The 6,729-nt window shown below is 41.3% G+C and overlaps 1 pseudogene; it reads left to right on the top strand.

Annotated features, from left to right (window-relative positions):
• The first annotated feature begins 2,287 nt into the window (after positions 1 to 2,287).
• Positions 2,288 to 3,528, top strand: LOC149286399 (uncharacterized; annotated as a pseudogene).
• The last annotated feature ends 3,201 nt before the right edge of the window (positions 3,529 to 6,729 follow it).

Here is a 6,729-nt window from a genome sequence, read left to right as displayed (position 1 = left end):
TATTTTGTGTCCATCTGTCTCTTGGTCCTTTTGTTCTTTCAGGATTCAAGGGCGGTTCGTTGGCTTTGCATGCGTTTCCCCATGTTTTTCTAATCGAAAGTAGCACACACTCTTGAGCGGCATTTCAGCACAAAAAGAAGTGTTCAAAATATCCTCTGAAAGACAACCATCTACCCACATACTCCAAGGCACATCAGGACAAGTGTGTACAAAAGTATAGTAGGGGTCTGAAGTCATTCTGGAATGAATGAATGAGTGAGCGAGTGAATGAATGAATGAATGAATGAATGAATGAAAAAAAGAACTGTCTTTGCCTTGTTTGGTTCAGATGTCCTTCCTTTTGAAACGAACGAATTTCCACTCAGAAATAACTCCCACTGAAATCAGCAGCATGCGTTACCAACTCTCTAGCATTTTTGCCTTATACCTATTTGTCTAAATCTATTTGGATCTTCTGGGAGCTTCTGAATTGATCGTGTGACAGTTAAATCAGTGTCAAACGGCATTATGTCTGCAGTGAAAATGCAGCCTTCATAGAATCATACGATTGCAGAGTTGGAAGAGACCACAAGGGCAGTACCTTACATTTCTCTGTGTTGAAGCTAGCAAAATAAAATTCAACACGGAGAAATGTAATGGGGGACACCTGGCTGAATGAAACTACATGTGAAAGGGATCTAGGAGTCCAAGTAGACCACAAGTTGGACATGAGTCAACAGTGCGATGCGGCAGCTAAAAAGGCCAATGCAATTTTAGGCTGCATCAATAGAAGTATAGTGTCTAGATCAAGGGAATTAATAGTGCCACTGTACTCTGCTCTGGTCTGGGCACAGCTGGAATATTGTGTCCAGTTCTGGGCTCCACAATTCAAAAAGGATGTTGAGAAACTGGAGCGTGTCTAAAGGAGGGCGACTAAAATGGTGAAGGATCTGGAAACTATGCCCTATGAGAAACGACTGAGGGAGCTGGAGATGTTTAGCCTGTGAGACTTGGGATTGCTCTGACCAAAAATCCACAACAAACTAATGTATAACAAGAAGTTTATTGTAAAAGATAATGTATAAGCATCCTGGATCACATCACTGCAGAATCTGAGGCACACAAAGGGGAAGCCTTAATTTAAACCGACCAGTGACCCCCACCCTTTTTTCCTTTCCCTCTCAGATGGTTTCTCCAATTCACCCCCCCCCCCCCAGCGGAGGTTGGAGCCCTACATCAAAGCGACCCAATGCGGGCATCATTTGGTCTCCGGACATCCTTGTCTTGGGAAAGCTATTGATGCCTTAATTGATGACTTGTATCTGTGGAACCTCTCTCAGTCGTAAATCTTTTTCAGGGTGTGAAGGATTCTTTGTCCTGTTAGCCTATGTTTTGCTTATGTGACACATTCGATTACAAATCATGGCGGCAGATGGGCATTTCCCACAATGCTAATTCAATTGAGTCCTACAGATACATACCTTCATTTAATACATATATATATGGCTAACACACACTAAGATTTATATTTATATATGAGAATGTGTGTGTGTGTATTCACTACTAAATATGATCAGCAGCCTGCCTTCAAACATTCCAACACATCACACAACAAGGTGAAGGTTGTATGTACCTATCATCAATGTGCATGTAACTAATTACTAACTTAGGTGACTTAATCTAAACTCTTTACATCATCATGACAGAACCCCGAATGAATAAATAAATGAAGGCGTTCTGACATAGCCTGGAGAAGAGAAGGTAAAGAGGTGATATGGTAGCCCTGTTTAAATACTTGAAGGGATGTCATATTGAGGAGGGAGCAAGCTTGTTTTCTGCTACTCCAGAGAATAGGATACAAGCTACTGGAAAAGATATTCCACCTCAACATTAGGAGGAACTTTCTGTCAGTAAGGGCTGTTTGACAGTGGAACACACTTCTTCCTCGGAGTGCAGTGGAGTCTCCTTCCTTTGAGGTCTTTAAACAGAGGCTGGATGGCCATCTGTTGGGGATGCTTTGATTGAGAGTTCCTGCATGTCAGAATGGGGTTGGAATGAATGGCCCTTGCGGGCTCTTCCAACTGTGATTCTATGAAGGCTGTGTTTGCACTGCAGAAATAATGCCATTTGACACTGCTTTAACTGCCATGTGTTAATGCTACAGAATCCCAGGATTTGTAGTTTGTTGTGGCACTAGAGCTCTGACAGGGAAGCCTAAATATCTTACCAAAATATAAATCTCAGAATTCAATAGCACTCAACCATGGCAGTTAAAGTGGCGTCAACCTGGATTATTTCTGCAGTGTAGATGCATTATCCCAAGGTTGCAGAACCTACATATGCTATAGTCAGAACAACTCCTCTGGGGGATCCTCAGACTCGCAAAATCCTGAGTCCAGATATAAGGAAGAAAATTGCTCCTTTAGTAGACGATGGCTTAGAGATCTTGTCTTTCCTGCAGCAAATGTTGTGAGTCAACCGATAATAGCAGACACTGATTCATCAAAAGAGGAGATAAAGACAGAAGGGAAGGTCGGCTTTGATCCTCCAAATGATGTCATGCCAGAAAAAGAAAGCAAAAGATCACACATTCCTGACTTGTTTGCAGTATAAGTTGCCAATCCATAAAGAGTGCTGATGGCCTTCTGAATTCCTCTAAAAGTCAAACAATCTCCCCATCCTTTGCAAGTCTGCCCAGGTTTTGTGGGAGAGGCAAAAATGGAAGCCACTGTATATTAATTTTTGTGGAAGCTACTTTTTGTCTTTTCCTAGCAAGGGATAGAAAAAATTTGATTGATGCAATTTGCCTGCAAACTGCTACTGAAAAGAATCTGTCTCAGGAAACAAGCTGTGAGCCAGCATGCTGTTTCTGTTTGATCTCAATTCCTCAAAGCAAATTCTATGCTCCAATGCAGGCTATAAAACAAGTTTCTAACGGTCCATCGTCAATAATCATCCCTCAAACCATGTGCCAGAATCCTGTAGCTTTGGGAATCCCAGCGATTGCAAAATAGAAGAAAAGGGCAAAGGGCAAACCAGCACTGGAACGGAAGAGAATCCTGCCCCAGGGGATCTTGTAACTTTGACTATGATAACATTGATCCTGATTTCAACCCATGTGGAGGTGGTTCCAAACTAAAGAATGCTGATACCCAAGAGGACAGTGTACTGCTCAAAGTACATTTTCTCCAAACAGATCAAAATAATCGCTCTGATGAATCCAAAGCTGTAGAAACAACACCTGACAAACCTAAAGAGTCTGATGAGCGGATTGTAACTGAAGAGCAGGTCATACCGAAAGTAGAAACTCAGACTGAACCTACAAGGGAAGCGGTAGTGCATCAGCTGAGGTTTCATGTTGAGGCAGTCCTTCCTTACATGAGGCTGTAGATGACCTAGGGCACAAACCTCTGTGTCACAAACAGTAATAAATAAAAGCAGCTACATGGATATAGAAAATGAAGAATTCAAATCACCGGGGATGTTCTAGGAATGGATATAGTAGATTATTTGGAACAGTTTGGAACATCCTTCCCTGGAGGTCTTTAAATAGAGGCTGGACGGACTGGATGGTCCTTGGGGTCTCTTCCAACTCTACGATTCTATGATTCTATGATCCTTGTTCAAGGAATCTGTTCTAAGAAAGCAATCTATCTGGTTTGACTACTGAGTGAAAGCCCTAAGAGATCCGATCCTGCGCAGAAGTTGAAATCCATAGTTATGGCATCTGATGAAGTAAAAATACTGGAACAGAAAGAAAAGCCATTGGGGCTTGATCTTCTTAGAACTTTCCCAGATCCTGCCAAATCTCTGCAAGACATCTCAGTCAGGAAGAAAACTTCATTATTCCCTTGTGTCTTGTATTCTGTCTGCTGAGGCCATTATAGAAGGCTTTCATGGCTGGCATCCATAGCTTTTTGTGGATTTTTCAGGCTATGTGGCCATGTTCTAGAAGAGTTTATTCCTGACGTTTCACCGGCATTTGTGGCTTTGGCATCTTCACATCTCTTCAGAACAAGAAATGTCTTGTAAAGATTAAAATGGAAGAGCAGAGATACCAAGCACTAAAGGCTCATGCAAAAGAAAAGCTGTGCCAAGCCAATGAAGAGATTGCCCAAGTAAGAAGTAAGGCTAAAAGCCACTTTACGCAAAGAATGGATGAAAATCCAGTCATTAGAGAGAAGCATTGAGCAGAAAGCAAAGGAAAATGATGAACTGACAAAAATCTGTGATCCTCTAAGATGGAAAAACTGTTCTAAACATGATCCATCCCATTTCCCCATCCCAGTCCTTACTTCAAACCTTGAGATCATAAATGATGATCTGCCCTTTGCACTAGTTTTATTGTTTCTCTATGAAAACTTGTATATTCTCTGCTGTTATTTACACAGGCTATGTAGGTGGCTAGAAATAAAGCAACGTAACAACAACCACAGAAGAATGTAAATGCACTTGCAAGCAAATGAAGACTGAGAACGAACAGCATGTAAAGAAAATGTTAAGGTAGAATCAAAGGAATGTAAATATTATGTACCAAAGGTGCTGAAGGACACTTGAGGATAAAGAGCCAACTAGTGGAACAGATTTGTGCCATAACTTAACATTTACCCAATTAATCATCTAACTTTCTGGAACAAATGGTTTTCAGAGGGTTTTCGACAGGAGATTTGAAGGTGGGTGAGTGTGCACACATATTTATTTCCACAATGCTCAAGGCGGTTATTCTAGATGATCACACATACTTCCAATTAGTAGTTTTCATTTAGCACATTTACTAAGCCTCGGACACAGGTTTGTACTGCAGTGCATAATTAAAGAATAGAAAAGTTCAATGGGACAGACTGCAGGGCTGCATGCTACCTTTGCATATTTTTCCAATGTGCAGAGGACATTGTCAGGACCCCTCTGTGAACAAAACTTTCTTTTTCCTTTTAAAATTTTATTAATTGATATTCTTAAAACATACAAAAACTTTCAGCAAGGAACAGTGTGCATAGCCTCAAAAGCAGAGGTACTCACTGAATCCTTCGCATTAAAATCTAGATTTTAAGATGCGGGCAGTAGAAAGGAAAAGCACTGTTCAGCAAAAACACAGCAGGTTCTTCCCAATTCCCTGCATTTGCTAGAGATTCTCAGTCTCCTTCTCTGTTTCATCAGGACAAAACTGCCATCATGGCACTGCAAACCCACAGCTGACCTAATACCATAAAGTGAATTATCTCTGGTTAGGATAACAGAGAATTAATTCTGGTTTCATTAGACAAGTATCTGACAGTATTGCATGTTGCCACCTAGTGGTTAATATGCCTAATTGTCATAGATGTGCTAGATTAATGTGTTTTTGGACTGTACTGTTTTAGACTGGAGCTGAGCACTCACCTGATGAAATGTTAGACATCCGTCTTGGAGGTATCGTCAATCATCTTGCCACTGCCTATGTAAGAGAATGTATATATGGCTTGTAACAGATGGGCTGAATGAGCAGTGCTGGAACTGATTCTATGGTTAGGGACTGCGCACCATCTGCACAATCCCTAATGTAGCACGGCGGTGTACTAATGGCGGCCTCCCATCCACATGGGGGCCACCATCTTTATGTAAGGGATGCATAATTGATCAAGTGTGAATAATGTGTGAATATGTGTGAATAATTGGTCTGAACCGTGATATGAATGCTTGGTCTGAACCTGTATCTGAATTCTTTTTCTGAACCTTGGTCGGAACCTTGATCTGAATCCTAGGTCGGGACCTTGATTTGAATCCTTTGTTCGATTCATGATCTGAATCCTTGGTCTGAAAATTAATCTGAATACATGGTCCAAGCCTTGATCTGAATCCTTGGTCTGAAACATGATCTGAATCCTGGGTATGAACTGTTACTTGAATCTTTGGAATGAACCTTGATCTGAATCCTTCGTCTGAAACTTGATCTGAATCCTTGGTCTGAACCCTGATCTGAATTTTTTGTATGAACCCTGATGTGAATCTTTAGAATGAACCATGATATGAATCCTTGGTCTGAACCGTGATCTGAATGTTTGGTCTGAACCTGGATCTGAATTCTTTGTCAGGACCTTGATCTGAATCCATGGGATGAACCTTCATCTGAATCCTTGGTCCAAGTCTTAATCTGAATCCTTGGTCTGAACCGTGATCTGAGTCCTTGGTCTCAACCCTGATCTGAATCCTTGGTATGAAACTTGGTCTGAATCCTTGCTCCGGACCTTCATCAGAATACTTGGTCCAAGCCTTGATCTGAATATTTGGTCTGAAACATGATCTGAATCCTTGGTCTGGAACTTGATCTGAATCCTAGGTCGGGACCTTGATTTGAATCCTTGGTTCGAGCCTTGATCTGAATCCTTGTTCTGAAACTTAATCTAAATACATGGTCCAAGCCTTGATCTGAATCCTTGGTATGAACCCTGATGTGAATCTTTTGAATGAACCTTGATCTGAATCCTTGGTCCGAGCCTTATTCTGAATCGGTTGAAACGTAGTATGAATCCTTGGTCCGAGCTTTGATCTGAATCTTGGACTGAACCGTGATCTGAATCCTTGGTCTAAACCTTGATATGAATCATTTTTCTGAACTTTGATCTCAATCCTTGGTCTGGACCTTGATCTGAATCGTTCTCAACTTTGATCTGAATGGTGTGGACCTTGATCTGAGTGCTAGTTCTAAACCTTGATTTGAATCCTTGGTTCGAGCCTTGATCTGAATCCTTGGTCTGAAACTTGATCTGAATG

This window comes from Sceloporus occidentalis, unplaced genomic scaffold (genome assembly GCF_023333645.1).
Source record: "Sceloporus occidentalis isolate IW3139 unplaced genomic scaffold, rSceOcc1.0.p SCAF_69, whole genome shotgun sequence".
NCBI lineage: Eukaryota > Metazoa > Chordata > Lepidosauria > Squamata > Phrynosomatidae > Sceloporus > Sceloporus occidentalis.
Note: the sequence above shows the minus strand (reverse complement) of the source record. Positions and strands in the feature narration are given on the sequence as shown.